This window comes from Loxodonta africana, chromosome 14 (assembly GCF_030014295.1).
Source record: "Loxodonta africana isolate mLoxAfr1 chromosome 14, mLoxAfr1.hap2, whole genome shotgun sequence".
Classification (NCBI taxonomy): domain Eukaryota; kingdom Metazoa; phylum Chordata; class Mammalia; order Proboscidea; family Elephantidae; genus Loxodonta; species Loxodonta africana.
The window spans coordinates 85,794,043-85,811,095 of NC_087355.1; positions in this window are offsets into that span (position 1 = coordinate 85,794,043).

Consider the following 17,053-nt stretch of genomic DNA (forward strand, 5'->3'; position numbering starts at 1 on the left):
AAAACTTGCACCTTAAAGTGACTTTGTGAATTTTTGTTAAATAAGGGAGGCTGAGAAGTCACAGGACCTGCCCAAGATTTCATTCAGAGGCACTGGAAAAATTTAACCGCTGAGAAAATATAAAGGAATAATACTAGTACCCACTGATACTGAGTTGATTCTGACTCCTGGCGACCCCATATGTGTCAGAATATAACTGTGCTCCACAGGGTTTTCAAGGGCTGAGTTTTCCGAAGTACATCACCAGGTCTCTGGCTGGACTCGAACCTCCAACCTTTCAGTTAGTAACTGAGCACGTTAACTGTTTGCACCATCCAGGGATAAGAATAATAAAGTTGCTCTAAAGTTACATTCTACCACTTGTGTTTGTGTCATTTAATAATCTCATGTATATTCTTCATGGCTCCACAAGACAAAGCAAAACAGAGACAAAGGGAAACTATTAGTAGAGACATGTTTCTATATCAGAGTTTACAAACTAACACCATGTAGTTGTGAGGATGTGTTTCATCTGGGGATATACCGTGTTTAAATTTTTTTTTTTTATTGTTGCCAGCATTTTAAAATTTCACCAAAAATAATCCTGCATTCTGACTTCTCTATATAATTGGAGATCTGGACAAAGCAGGTCCATGTATGTCCCCACCAGGCAGCTGCTTGCATGCGATGCCTCCAGTTGATCACTGTCTACCATGTGGTTCACCTTTCTGACATCTGCAGGTGTTTGAACTTGTATGGACCAATTGCATATGGACAACATATGGACAACATATGGACCAATACAGTATTCTGGATAATTCAGTTTCTTAACTGAATATATACTTGGTGAATTGACTTAGTCAGGGACCTGGTGAATTTGAAAATTTGGCTTAGATTCTAGCTGTGTTACAAGTTGTATAAATTTAGGTAAGCTGGAGGACCCTCTGAAGCGTAATTGTTCATCCATTAATTGGGTAAAAATAAAACCTTCTCCAGAGGTTCCATGAAGAGAGCTGGGGCCATGAGTGGACCAGAGAAAATCCATTGTCACTGAGTCTATTCTGACTCATAGTGACCCTATAAGACAGAGTAGAACTGCCCCATAGGGTTTCCAAGGAGTGGCTGGTAGATTAAAACTGCTGACCTTTTGGTAAGTAGCCTGATCTCTTAACCACTGAACCACTAGGGCTCCCATTGGACTAGAGAAAGGGAATCTAAAATAGAATTTTGGAGCTGGATAACATGCCAATGAGCTGACAAGGAGGCCCTCATGACTGGTGGGGGAAAGAGCATTGATAGCCCCTGGCATGCTGTAGTGGTGCAATTGTTAAAGTGGGGTAGGATGCCAGTAGAAGGGAATGCTCTAGGCTCTGAGATCTCTCAGGGATTTAAGAAATTCAGTGGAAACAGCAATCATAAGGACAATGGATTCTAACAGCTCTTGTTAAGTGCTATGGGTACACTGGAACAACTCAATGAAAGACTAACTGAACAACAATTTAAGGAAAAATGTGGAAGACAGGGGCCCTCCTTGGCAACATATACTGAAAGAGACTCTTATCTCCTGCAGCTAGAGGTTAGAAAAAGTGAGAATCAGGCTAAATGTTATTTATAAGAATACTAGAATTCCAAGAGGGTTGAACACAAAATCTGATATGAGTGAGTTTATTAATGTGAGACCACTCTCAGGAGATACAGGATTGAGCAGCCTGGCAAAGCTCCTAGATATCATGGAAGCTTGGAGGAAGTGATGGTCCACACTGAGGTAGAAATTCTGAAACTCCCAGGTCAGACAGCAGAAGGGGTCAAAGAACACAGCGATGTGGGCATGTAGAAAGGGTGTTGTATATGAGGCCAGAAAACCCACCAGACAACCATGCCCACAGAAGCCTCTGTTCACCGACATGATAAGGAATGAGCTGGGGAGGGGCCATCATCTTTAGGCCTGGGATGATGGTAGGAGGTACTGGTATCAGATTAAGAGTGGAGCTTATAAAATCACAACTCATAGAGGCCAGGTGGTGGCACTTAACCATTCAGAAGCCAGGTGGATGCAATTATCGTAATGCTTGCAAGGTCAGCATGGCAGACAGGAAGACCTACCCACTGAGAGCTATTGAGATAATTGATAGAACATGTTGTTTCTGGGAGCATGGTAGATGGGTGGCCAGAAAGGGCATTACTCAATCTACATCATCAAAATAAATAAAGCATGGATTATTAGGAGACTGAGGACAATTATCCTAATATAAAGTAATGATCTGTCACCCGGTTTCTAGGCATGAGCTAGTTTTCAGACCCAGAACCCACTAATTGAAAGGGAAACCAGAACCCTATGAGGGAGAACCTAAAACATCATGGCAAATATATGCGGTAGTGCTTTCTCCAGTCCCTAGATGGCACAAACAGTTTGGTCTCCACTGCTAACCTAAAAGTTGGCTGTTCAAAACCACCCAGTGGCATCTTGGAAGAAAAGGCTTAGGGATCTGTTCCACTATAGCCAAGAAAATCCTATGGAACACAGTTCTATTCTGTAATACATGGGGCCACCATGAGTCAGAATCAACTCAACAGCAACTAACAACAACAGGGCTTTCTCCATGAATTTCCCAAAGGTATCCACAGCCATTTATTCTAGTAACTGTACATTTGGGAGAGAGAGTCTCTAGACATTTGAGGATTGTTGGACACAGGGTCCTATACCATTAGATAAGAATTTCTATCTACCCAGTTCCTGATAAATTGCAGGCACTTGACAATCACTCATTGTCACCTCTCCTGCAGAAAACCCCCAATAGTAGTCTCCCATGCAATGAATTACTCTTGGCTGATACTGGAGACAATACGTGGTGATGAGTGTGTAGTGTCTTCATCACGCATGGGTTAGAGATAGGTTGCCAGCTCAGGGCAGCTGTATTACCTCGAGAAAGTATAAACATTGCTTTTTTTTTTTTTTTTTTTTGCATTAATTTTAGAATGCAGTTTAGCTTCAGACCCATTCAGAAGAAGCAGAAAGTCAAGTAAGTCCTTCCCAAATTCGACAGCAAGCCTGGGGTGGATAGTGTTCACACTGTGGGCAAGGACAGAAGTTTGGATTGGAAGGGATTATAGCAGAGAAAGAGTGGGTTTTTCTGCTTCTTCCAGCCCCTTCGATTTGGGTGCCTGCTGATATTGGAAAGGTCATTGAAACATTTATCAATTTTATATGTTTCTATGTTTTATGTAGCACATTTAATATCCACAAAACACCCTTGCCCTCTAAAACATTACTTTTTTGTTGTTGATAAACAGACATTTCATTATCTCTAAATTAGCCTTGCCTTGTTAAATTTGCCCACAGATTATAACCAACCTTCAGGCCCCACCAGCCAGTCAAAAACACCTCCACTTATCTGATCCTAGGAAGCATTTTACCTGTGGCAATTTATTTCTGGAAAATCTATTCCTGCTCTGAAAACACTGTGGCTGTGGCTCTAACTCACGAAAAAATAAATGTAAACATGAATGTGACCTTTCACTGGCACAGCTTTCTACGTACATTTTGTTTTCTTTCTATCTCCCCCGTGTAATTACTTTTAGAGCGCTGTGCCCGTAGATACAGAGCATGTTGGTAATTAACATTTGCCAAAAGCTACTTCTAGAAATAATATATAAATCAACTAACTTTTTAATTCAACAGGATAGAAAATCGTAGTTCATATGAGTCAGAATCAGCTCGATGGCAATGGGTTTTGGTTTATAGTAGGGTGGGAGCCCTTGTGGTACAGTTGTTGAGAGCTACAGCTGCTAACCAAAAGGTCGGCAGTTCGAATCCACAAGCTGCTCCTTGGAAAGCCTGTGGGGCAGTACTACTCTGTCCAGTAAGGTCACTAGGAGTCGGAATTGACTGGATGGCAATGGTTTGGTTGATTGGTATAGTACGGTGAGGTAGAAATAGCATAGACTTTGGACTTGAACACATTTAAGATTAAATTCTGGTGTAATTTAGGGAGAAAAATTACTACTCTTGAGATCTCAAATTTTTCATCATACAGTCTTCTAAGCCTGTGTTTAGATGAAAATTGGTTAGATTTGTGTAGTCACAAAGGTTCAGTGTCCCGATTATCTTTAATACTACTTCCTGCAAGCATGATAGAAATCTAAAGGTTTATGCTCATAGAACCCTATCTTTCTTAGGCACCTTGTTCCCATACCCAATCCCTGCCTTAAAGATTTTCTGTTTCGCATGAACAGCTATGTCATAAATTACATCATAAACATCGATCTGCCCTATTGACTACCTTTTACAGCTAATATGATCCACTGTTAAATAAAGCCATCAGGCAGAGTAGTAGTGTAACTATACCATACTCAGAGAGCAATATTGCCAGCGATTACACATGCCATTGCTTCTGGGAACAAACAGTTTCACGCATGGATTTCAGCCTGCAAGGACCACTTCTTGTAGCTCTGCCAGAAAAAAAGGCAAAGAGAATAACTTAACGTTAACCAATATTGACTTCTAGGGGAGTGATATTTCTCCACAGCAGAAAGTTCAAAGCCCCACGTCACACTGTTGGAAAATGAGTGTTGACAGGCCCAGATGTCTCCATCTGCATCACCACCCTGCCGCAGCAGTACTTGTGGAAATCATTACCAAAGCAGACTGCCGTTCCCACAGTCCTTGGACTGCACGCTCCTAATAAACAGTGCACCTGTTCAGGAGGGTAACACAATAACGATGATGTATTTTTCATCACCTAAGGGGCATAAAAAAAAAAAAAATTTTTTTTTTAAGGGGCATGCCTTTTCATAGTTATATTTTAGAACTATAGACAATAGGTATCCTTTAGATTTCTGTTTCATGGAAAAAAAAAGTCACACACAAAAATCTCCCTCAATTCTTCCCCTTTCTACCCTACTGCGTCTTTGCTGAGTCTTCCCATTTCTGTGTCTCAGGGAGTTGCTGTCCAACTCAAAAGTTCATTCCTGAGCAATTCTCTAAATTGCATAACTAAGAATATTTACAAATTAAAGATAGGGACATATGCAAGCCTATATAAATTACTATCCTGATATTTATTATTTTTGTCTGCAATGCCATCCTATCCTAGATCTTTTGGGACTTCACAGTAATCATTATTCTCCTTCCTGTGACTTTCATCTGGTTCTTTCCTTCATTCACAAGCATTTTTTTATTATTTTCTTACTGATTCTCCAAACATGGTACTTTTCAGTTGGTATCTTATATTGCTTCTTGCTGACAACATCAGAGCCTTTGAAAAAAATGTCTACACTGCTTTCTTTTAATCCCATTCACGTTTGTTTACTCCAAGAGATCTTAATGCTTCCCGACTACCACCCAATTGCCTATGACATCAAAATCTGCACCTTCATGCTCCCAACTTCTACTAATCTCTAGCTAGTCTTTGCTGATTAATAACTTAGATTGTCATTGTTTTTAGGTGCCTTCCAGCCAACTCTGACTCATAGCAACCGTATGTATAACAGAATGAAGCATTGCTAGGTCCTGCGTAATCCTTACAATAGTAGGTATGTTTGAGCCCATTGTTGCAGCCACTGCGTCGATCTTGTTGAGGGTCTTTCTCTTTTTCGCTGACCTTTTACCTAAGCAAGCATGATGTCTTTCTCCAAGGATTGGGCCCTCCTGATAACATGTCCAAACTAAGCGAGACAAAGGCTTGCCATTATCATTTCTAAGGCAGATTTGTTTGCTCTTCTGGCAGTCCATGGTATATTCAACATTCTTAGCCAACATCATAATTCAAATGTGCCACTTTTTCTTTGGTCTTCCTTATTCACTGTCTAGCTTTCACATGCATATGAGGTGATTGGAAACATCATGGCTTGGGTCAGATGCACCTTAGTCATCACAGTGACATCTTTGTTTTAAGGTTTTTAAGAGACAGGTGGTGGATAATTCAGATTAATGGGTAACAATTAATTAACAACCAGAAGTTTTACAGGTACTTCCAAGTCACCATGACCTATAAAATAAGGATATAGCCCTGGGATGATCCCTGCGATGTCTGTCATTCAAACAAGAAAACCTAGACACTTTTACCACACCTGTTTTCTCAGCTTCCAGAACTGTGGTCAACAAGTCCTCGTGACTGTATGTTCAGAATGTCTTTTCCATCTGTCCTTTCCTTTTCACTGCCAGAATTACAGCCCTAGTTTCTACACGTTCCTTTTATTTCCCATCTTTTATGTTTTTGTTGAGCTTTCCCTCTCTGTTGGTGTTTTCTTGCTACAACCTGTCATGAATCTTATAACCTGAACATATTTCTCCCTGCTTAAAAATATATAACTAACAACTTATAGAATACTTATTTTTGTCCATATTATATCTTTCTTTCCCATATTGTAAAGCTCTTGAATTATTTGCATATATTTTTTTAATTTAATTACTAACTACCATATGTTAAACATAGTTTGGGCCAAAAATGTTAGTTTCCGACTTCTCTCGCTCTTAAGGAATTGCATGCACTCAAGAGTACGAAGGTCCAATTATGATTCACTTGGCCATTTTTAAACAAATATCAAAAAATAATTTTAAAAAATCACTATCAGTCATTTTTACCTGATTTCAATATGATGGGGCATGTGGATAGAGCTCTAAGGGCTATGTTGTTGTTGAGCACAATTCAGTCAGCTCCAACTCACAGTGACTCTGTGTACAACAGAATGAAACACTGCCTGATCCTGCGCTATCCTCAAAATCGCTGTTATGTTGGAGCTTCTTGTTGTAGCCATTGTGCGAGTCCATCTCACTGAGGGGCTTCCCCTTTTTCACTGACCCTCTAATTTACCAAGCATCATGTTCTTCTTCAGGGACTGATCCCCCCTGATAACATGTCCAAAATATGTGAGACAAAGTCTCACCATCCTTGTTTCCAAGGAATATTCTGGTTGTTCTTCTTCCACGACAGACTTGTTCATTTTTTTGGCAGTCCATAGTATATTCACTACTCTTTGCCAGCACCACAATTCAAAGGCATCAGTTCTTTGATCTTCCTGTTCTTCCTCTAGCTTTCACATCCATATGAGGCAATTGAAAACACCATGGCTTGGGTCAGGCACAACTTAATCTTCAAGGTGACATCTTCACTTTTTAACACTTTAAAGAGGTCTTTTGCAGCAGATTTGCCCAATGCTGTGTGTCTTTCAATTGTGGTGTTGGTGAAGAATATTGAATATACCATGGACTGCCAAAAGAATGAACAAGTCTGTCTTGGAAGAAGTGCGGCCAGAATGCTCCTTAGAGGCAAGAATGGCGAGACTGCGTCTTACATACTTTGGACATGTTGTCAGGAGGGATAAGTTCCTGGAGAAGGACATCATGCTGGGCAGAGGACAGGGTCAGCAGAAAAGAGGAAGCCCCTCAACGAGGTGGATTGACACAGTGGCTGCAACAATGAGCTCAAGCATAACAACAATTGTAAGGATGGCACAGGACTGGGCAGTGTTTCGTTCTGTTGTGCGTAGGGTCGCTATGATTCAGAAATGACTCGACGGCACCTAACAACAACATGTGCCTCTTAATTTCTTGACTGCTGCTTCCATAGGCGTTGACTGTGGATCCAAACGGAATGAAATCCTCCACAACTTCAATCTTTTCTCCATTTATCATGATGTTGCTTATTGGTCCAGTTGTGAGGTTTTTTGTTTTCTCTAGGTTGAAGTGACATCCATACTGAGGGCTGTGGTCTTTGAACTTCATCAGTGCTTTGAGTCCTCTTCACTTTCAGCAAGCAAGGTTGTATCATCTGCATAATGCAGGTTGTTAATGAGTCTTCCTCCCATCCTGATACCCCATTCTTCTTCATATAGTACAGGTCCTTGGATTATTTGCTCAGCATACAGATTGAATAGGTAGGGTGAAAGGATACAACCCTGACACACACCTTTCCTGATTTTAAACCAAACGGTATCCCCTTGTTCTGTTTGAACGACTGCCTCTTGGTCCATGTACAGGCTCCTAATAAGCACAATTAAGTGTTCTGGAATTCCCATTTTTTGCAGTAGTATTCATAATTTGTTATCATTCACACAGCTGAATGCCTTTGCATAGTCGATAAAACACAGGTAAAGTTGTTTCTGGTATTCTCTGCTTTCAGCCAGCATCCATCTGACATCAGCAATGATATCCCTTTTTTCCACGTCCTCTTCTGAATCCAACTTTAATTTCTGGCAGTTCCATCTCATATGCTGCTGCAGCCACTTTTGAATGACCTTCAGCAAAATTTTACTTGCATGTGATATTAATGATATTGTTCAATAATTTCCACATTCAGTTGGATCACCTTCTTTGGAATAGCCATGAATATGGATCTCTTCTAGTCGGTTGGCCAGGTAGCTGTCAAACTTCTTGGCATAGAAAAGTAAGCACTTCCAGTGCTGCATTCGTTTGTTGAAACATCTCAATTGGTATTCTTCAGTTTCTGAAGCCTCGTTTTTCACCAGTGTCTTCAGAGCGGCTTGGAATTCTTGCCTCAGTACCATCGGTTCTTGATCATATGCTGTCTCCTGAAATGGTTGAAGGTAGACCAATTCTTTTTGGTATAGTGACTGTGTATCCCTCCCATCTTCTTTTGATGCTTCCTGTGTCATTTAATATTTTCCTCCCTAGAATCCTTCAAAATTGCAACTCTAAACTTGAATTTTTTCTTCAGTTCTTTCAGCTTGAGAAATGCCAAGTGTGTTCTTCCCTTTTGGTTTTCTATCTCCAGATCATTGCACATACCATCATAATACTTTGTCTTCTCGAGTCACCCTTTGAAATCTTCTGTTCAGCTTTTTTGCTTCATCATTTCTTCCTTTTGTTTTAGCAACTCAACACTCAAGAGCTAGTTTTGGAGTCTCTTCTGACATTCATTCTGGTCTTTTCTTTCTGTCTTTTTAATGACCTCTTGCTTTCTTCATGTATGGTGCCCTTGATGCATTCCACAACTCATCTGGCCTTTGGTCATTAGTGTTTGACAGGTCAAATCTATTCTTGAGATGGTCTCTAAACTCAGGTGGGGTATACTCAAGGTCATATTTTGGCTCTCATGGTCCTTCTCTAATACTTTTTTTAGCTTCAACTTGAACTTGCATAGGAGCAATTGATGGTCTGTTCTGCAGTCAGCCCCTGGCCTTGTTCTGACGGATGATACTGAGTTTTCCATCATCTCTTTCCACAGATGTAGTCAATTTGATTCCTAGGTATTCTATCTGGTGAGGTCCATGTGCATAGTCGTTTTATTTTGTTGAAAAAAGGTATTTGCAATGAAGAAGCTCTTGGTCTTGAAAAATTCTATCATGTGATCTCTGGCATTGTTTCTGTCATCAAGGCCATATCTCCCAACTACTGGTCCTTCTTCTTTGTTTCCAACTTTTACATTCCAATTACCAGTAATTATCAATGCATCCTGATTGCACACTTGCTCAATTTTAGGCTGCAGAAGTTGGTAAAAATCTTTAGTTTCTTACTCTTTGGCCTTAGCGGTTGGTACATAAATTTCAGTAATTTCTGTATTAACTTGTCTTACGTGTAAAAAAAAAAAATTTTTTTTTTTTTTTTAAGTGTATGGATATTATCCTATCACTGACAGCATTGTACCTCAGGACAGATCTTGAAATGTTCTTTTTGACAATGAATGCAATGCCATTCCTCTTCAAGTTGTCATTCCTGGCATTGTAGGCCATATGATTGTCTGACTCAAAATGGCTAATATCTGCCCATTTCAGCTCACTAATTCTTAGGATATCAATGTTAATGCATTTCATTTTTTATTATTTCCAATTTCCTAGATTCATACGTCATAGATTTCACATTCTGATCATTAATGGATGTTTGCACTGTTTCTTCTCATTTTAAGTCATGCCATATCAGCAAATGAAGGTCTTGAAAGCTTGACTCTATCCACGTTAACTCCACCTGGAAGAGTCGGCTCTTCCCCAGTTGTCTTTTGAGTGCCTTCCAACCTGAGGGGCTCATCTTCTGGCATTACATCAGACAATATCCTACTGCTATTTGTAAGGATTTCACTGTCTAATTCTTTTCAGAAGTAGATCTTCGAGCCCTTCTTCCTAGTCTGTCTTGGTCTAGAAGCTCAGCTGAAACCTGTCCGCCATGGATGACCCTGCTGGTATTTGAATACTGGTGGCATAGCTTCCAGCATCACAGCAAAATGCAAGGCCCCGCAGTAGGAGAAAATGACAGACTTGTGGTGGCTAAGAGCTATGGGGTTGTATTAAATGGGGATTTCTAATCCACACAATCCCATGTAATCAAATTCTTCATTGATATTCTCTTTTCCTTCATCAATATGTATCTCTATGATGCCACAATGTTCACTTAGCCAAGAATACCTAAATATATATTATAAATATTTACTTGTGTATTTTTTTTTAAAGTTAAACTTCTATGATTTCTTGATAGAGCTCATGGGGAATTCAAGGACCAAGCAAATCTGCTTATGTAGAAATGCCATAATTCTGGAATTCTCTACAACTAAAAACATGTGGGAGCATTGTGCTCACAAAGATCCCAGGAAATCCTGCCAAGAAAAACAGCCTTGCCTATCCAGACCAGGGCTAAGGAGACCTGGTGGTACAGTGGTTAAGAGTTTGGCTGCCATCCAAAAGGTCAGCAGATTGAATCCACCAGCCGCTCCTTGGAAACTCTATGAGGCAGTTCCACTGTGTCCTATAGGGTTGCTATGTGTCTGAACTGACTTGATGGGAGATGATAACAACAACATGCAGACTCTGAAGACCTACCTCACAGGCCATGCAATCTCCCTGTAGAGCTTGTTCCTAGCCAACCCACCCACTGTATGCATTTTTTTTTTTCTTAGACTGCATTACTGCTGTTGTACTTATTTGGCAAAACGTCCATTGTTGTCTTGTTAAATACCTGGTGTGTTCGCATAAAAACAAACAAATAAAAGCCCTGGATTCTGTCTTAAATGAAAGGATGGAGCTATTTGGTTATATAGAGAGTTTGTTCTTAGGGTACTATGCAGATAGCTTTCATCCATTCATTCAACCAATACATAACACCTTCTGTGATCCACCCACTCCACTGTTTAAAGGGTCTACTCACAGAGAAATAAAATGCAGGCATTGGCTACGTGAACTGCATACTGGGCTGAAGGAGAAAGAAACAGCCTTGTAGATTGTTCTTTTTGCAATTACATATTTGGCCATTCATTTGAATATGGCTGGCCTCCTCCACTAGACATTCACCCCATGAGAACAGAGCTTTTGTTTCTATTTTATTCATCACTAAGCAGCATGGTGGCCTAAATATAGATGCTTAGCAATACTGGGCAAATGCTGAGTAATTCCTCCCTCCTCCCAAGGAAAATTGCCTGCTTCAGATAGAGTAGAAGGAGTCTTGGTGGTGCAATGGCTAGGCGCTCAGCTGCTAACTGAAAAGTCAACCGCTTGAACCCTCCAGCCCACCAGCCACTGCATGGGAGAAAAGACCTGGCAATCTGCTTTCGTAAAGGCTTCAGCCCAGGAAGCCCTATGGAGCAGCTCTATTCTGTCCTATAGGGTCCTTGTGAGTTGGAATCAAATCAAGTGCACACGTCAATAACAACAGAGTGAATGCATACCCTTAGCTTTCTTTACCAGGTATTTACCAGTCACTCAATACTTTGCTTATTTGGAAACTACTAACTAGACGCTGAATCAAATAACAGTATTATTTTTAGGTTCTGATAAACATTGATCATTACCTAATTCTGTTTCAGGGTCCTGCATTAGATTCTTAGAATAAATACATAATCACATCCATGTGTAACTGGAGGTAGCATTAAGGGCATCAGCACAGGATAAACTTCCTGGATCTTTCTTAGGATTCTATGGACCCATGAGAAGACACCAGGAAAACAGTAGCTTCACTGGCAGATATAGGTCAAGTTTACAGCTCTGAGGAGGAGATCTGGGAGAGTAGCGGCATGCCGTCAGCACAGGATACCACCAATGTCCTCTATTACATGTGTTGCTAGGAGACAAAAAGACAAAAAGTGTGCTTACCCACACCTAGTAGCAATTTTTAAATGGAAATAATAACAACAATAAGAAGAATAATAAAAATAATGACAATAAATCAGATGGATGTTGTCAGGAACTGTGAGAACATCATTTACAAGTTCGAAGGCATTGAATTCCCTGCCTGAAAGGCTCAAAAACACAAAAGCATTTTCAAATACTGTTAAATTAATAAAACTCTGGTGGCATAGTAGTAAAGTGCAATGGCTGCTAAGCAAAAGGTTGGTCGAGAGTTCGAATCCACGAGGCACTCACTGGAAGCTCTATGGGGCAGTTCTATTCTGTTCTATAGGGTCGCTGTGAGTCAGAATTGACTCAAAAGCAATGGGTTTGATTTTTTTGGGGGGGTATCATTGATTAATATAATATTATGCAAACAAAATAGCAACTGGAGATTCATGCAGAGAAAATAGTTCTTAAAAAATTAGGTTTTATTACAACCTCAAAGTCTTTGCACCCAACCATTATTCAATCATTGAGTCCATCCACATGTGCCAAGAGGCTGCTCATCTTAGCAGCAAGTGTACTGCTCCTTTCACCTAACAGTTCTCCAGACTGAAAAAAAAACTTACCTGATTAGCTTCAGAACTCATGCCCCAGCCTCATGCTCTGAGCTATTATCAAATAGTAGCAATATGCTGGGAGTACAGAAAAAAGGAAAATCAAGCTTCAAAGGTATGTGTTGTTAAGGAATTCTCGGTGCAAATCAGCCAAATGTTTGATTTGGTGACATGATGGAAAGGAACATCTCTCTAAGTTTTATGTCAGCACACCCAACATCCAATGAATTCAGTCCCATGCAAACATTAATGTGGAGTTAGGAAGCCCAGGACTGATATAACAGCTTGGCAATCACTGAGGACAGCGACCCTTTTTTTCTTTTCAGTCATCATTTTCTGTGCCCAAGTGACTACTGCGATCCAAACTTCACCTCCATATTCCAGGAGATGGAAGAGGAAGAGAAAAGGGCATAGGGCAGCTCCCTCTTGAGTCAGTTTTTTGTTTTTAATTAATTTATTTATTGTGCTTTAGGTGCAAGTCTACAGACCAAGTCAGTCTCTCAAACAAAAAGTCATACACACCTTGCCATGTTCTCCCAGCTGCTGTCCTCCCAGTAAGATAGCACATTCCTCTCCACCCCGTATTCCTGTGTCCATTCAACCAGCTCCTGTCCCCCTCTTCCTTCCTATCTCGCCACGAGACAGGAGCCGCCCACATAGTCTCATGTGTCCACTTGAGCCAAGAAGCTCACTCCTCACCAGTACCATTGTCTATCTTACAGTCCAGTCCAATCCCTGTCTGGAGAGCTGGCCACAGGAATGGTTCCAATCTTGGGCTGACAAAGGGTCCAGGGACCGCGGCCTTCGGATTTCCTCTAGTCTCAGTCAGACCATTAAGCCCGGTCTTTTTATAAGAATTTGAGATCTGCATCCCACTGTTCTCCTGCTCCATCAGGGATTTTCTGTTATGTTCCCTGTCAGGGCAGTGATTGGTGGTAGTCAGGCACCATCTACTTCCTCCAGTCTCTGACTGATGGAGTCTCTGGTTTATGTGGCCCTTTCTGTCGCTTGGGCTCATCTTTACCATATGTCTTTGATGCTCTTCATTCTCCTTTGCTCCAGGTAGGCTGAGACCAACTGATGCATCTTAGATGGCCGCTTGCTAGTGTTTAAAGACCCCAGATGCCTCTTTCCAAAGTGGGATGCAGAACGCTTTCTTAACACACCTTGTTATGCCAATTGACCTAGATGTCCCCTGAAACCATGGTCCCCAGACCCCTGTCCCTACTATTCAGTCAGCTACTTTTAAGGAGTCTTCCAGATAATCTCCCCAATCATATTCCACCCTTATAGTCATCTAGTGCTGCTATAACATAAAAACAATAACAAGTGCTGCTATAACAGAAACACCACAAGTGGATGGCTTCAACAAAAGGAAGTTTATTCTCTCACACTCTAAGAGGCTAGAAGTACAAATTCAGGTCATCAGCTCCAGAAGAAGGTCCTTGTCATCAATTTCCCCTGGTCTAGGAGCTTCTCCTTGCAGGAACCCCAGGTCCAAAGGAAGCGCTATGCTCCTGGTACTCCTTTCTTGATGGTATGAGATCCCACACTCTCTGCTCAGTTCCCTTTCCTTTTACTTCTTGTAAAATAAAAGGTGGTACAGATCACACCCCAGGGAAATTTCCTTTACATTGGATCAGGGATGTGACCTGAACAAGGGCGTTACATCCCACCCTAATCTTCTTTAACAAAACCTAATCTTGCCTTATTAACCATAGGCAGAGGTTAGGATTAACAACACATAGGAAAATCACAATCACAAAATGGAGGACAACCACACAATACTGAGAATCATGGCATTGCCAAATTGACACACATATTTTGGGGGGACAATTCAATCCATGACACCACCTGTATCTCTCTGACCACACCTAACAGCTAAAAAAAAAAAAAAAAATTTTGAAGGTGTTAATATGTGGTTTTTAGCTGGGTGCATTTCAGCCCTGAATAAAATCAGGAATTTGTCACTAAGAAACAACTTTAGATGGAAGTCATTTAGGCAATTAGTAGTCTTTGCCACAAGTCCCTTCAGGAATGGCCTTATCTCTGATGAGCCACCTACTAAATGCCATGGTCCAAGGCCAACAGTCTTAACCTGCAGTCCTTCAATTAGTCTCCACACCAGCGATAAGAAATATCATCATTAGTGAAACAGGGAGCTAAATTTTAGAGTGGTTCAGATGCTTGCCCACATTCACACACAGCAACTGATAGAGCTGGATTTGAACTCTCACAAAATCTCTTTCTATTACACATTACAGCACTTTTAACCACAAGCTTAATGCAGGGCAAACCCTCTGTGTCCCATGAAATGGGACAATCCTTTTCAAAACTGCTGCAAAAGCAATATACTAAACACCCTGCTTAGAATCACTGAATGATTTAACTACAGAATAATGATGTATGACTCCTTTTAAAAAAAAAAAAGGTTGGATGTAATTATAATTTTATTCACAAGCCACTTAACTCCTGTTCACTGGGGCATATTTTTCCTAAACTTTTTCTGGGTATTTTTATCCTAATCATTCTGAATATATTGGTGGCCATGAGGACTGCGGAGTCCCCTGGGAGACCTGGGTGTTGGCAGCACAGGTGCCTTGGAGAGCTTCTGGGCATGTAGATGTCACCGCAAGTGATGTAGACGTGGCACCTCCTTCAGGCAGGTTTAAGCCCAGCCCAAAACTCAGACACTGCCTGTTTTCAGTGACTGAACTATGTTGTTTTTGTTAGGTGCCATGGAGTAGGTTCAGACTCATAGTGACCCTACGTACAATAGATTGCAACACCTCCCAGTTCTTCACCACTCAAACAACTTGTGCCTGACCCAAGCCATGGTGTCTTCAATGGCCTCATATGCATGCAAAAGCTGGACAATGAATAAGGGAGACAGAAGAAGAATTGCTTGCCGTTGTCAGGAGCCTTCGAGTCAGTTCTGACTCATAGAAAAACTTATGCACAACAGAATGAAACACTCCCCAGTCCTGCACCATCCTCGCAATTGTTTTTACACTTGAGCCCATTGTTGCAGCTACAGCGTTAATCCACCTTATTCAGGGCCTCCCTCTTTTTTGCTGCCCTTTACTTTACCGAGCGTAATGTCCTTCTCCAGGGACTGGTCCCTCCTGATAACATGTCCAAAGTATGTGAGACATAGTCTCGCCATCCTTGCTTCTAAGGAGTATTCTGTTGTACTTCTTACAAGGCAGGTTTGTTTGTTCTTCTGGCAGTCCATGGTATAGTCAATATTTTTCACCAACACCACAATTCAAAGACGCCAATTCTTCGGCCTTCCTTATTCTTCATTCAGCTTTCACATGCATATGAGGCGATTGGAAATACCATGGCTTGGGTCAGTCACACCTTAATCTTCAAGATGACATCTTTGCTTTTCAACCTTTTAAACAAATCTTTTGCAGCAGATTTGCTCAGTGCAAGATTTGCGTCTTTAGATTTCTTTACTGCTGCTTCCGTGGGTGTTGATTGTGGACCCAAGTAAAATGAAATGAAGTAAAATGAGCTATATGAGGCTTAATTTCATGGAGAGGAGATTGTTGGTTCTATCTCTTGGGGATATTTGCAAGACCTGACTATCTCCTGCTGCTTGCACTGCAAGCTACTCTGAAATAACCCGTAATGATGGAGGTGCTGTCTCTTCCATCAGGGAGGCCAACCCCCTCACCTGTGCTTTGAGTTCCTTTCAATCAGTCTTCTCAGAAACACTGTCGACGTTCTCCTCTCTCTCTGCTATATTTCATCTTTCCCTCTAACTCCATCCCTCATCTCTAGCTTTAGCATACTCAAAAACCATTGCTGTCAAGCAGATTCTGACTCATAGTGACCCTATAGGAGAGAGTGCAACTATGCCATAGGGTTTCCAAGGAGCAGCTGGTGGATTCGAACTGCTGACCTTTTGGTTAGCAGCCTAGCTCTTAACCGCTGTACCTCCAGGGCTTCAACAGCTAAAGTATCCCATATTTAAAAAGAAATATCCAACAAGCTTATATTGACCCCACATACACCTCCAGCTGGGACCTCCCTCTTTCACTTCCCAGCCCAAGATTGTTTTAAAGTATTGCCTGCACTCACTGACTCCATTTCTTCACCTCCCACCCGGACTCAGTAGGGTTTCTCTCTCATCACTCATAAGCAGTTCTCCCAAGGTTACTAATATTGTTGCTGGGTTCCATCCAATTGATTCCGACACCATGTGACAGAGTAGAACTGCCCCATAGAGTTTTCTTGGCCGTAATCTTTATGGGGCAGATCGTTAGGTCTTTCTCCCATGGAGCCACTGGGTGGGTTTGAACCACCAACCTTTGGGTTAGAAGCCAAGCTCTTAAACAATATACCAATAGGGCTCCAAGGTTACTCATAACTGGGGTATATTGCACACAACTGAAAATTTTCAGTCTTCATCTTATTTGGGCTATAAGTGGGACTCCACCCAATTGATTGCCTCCTTC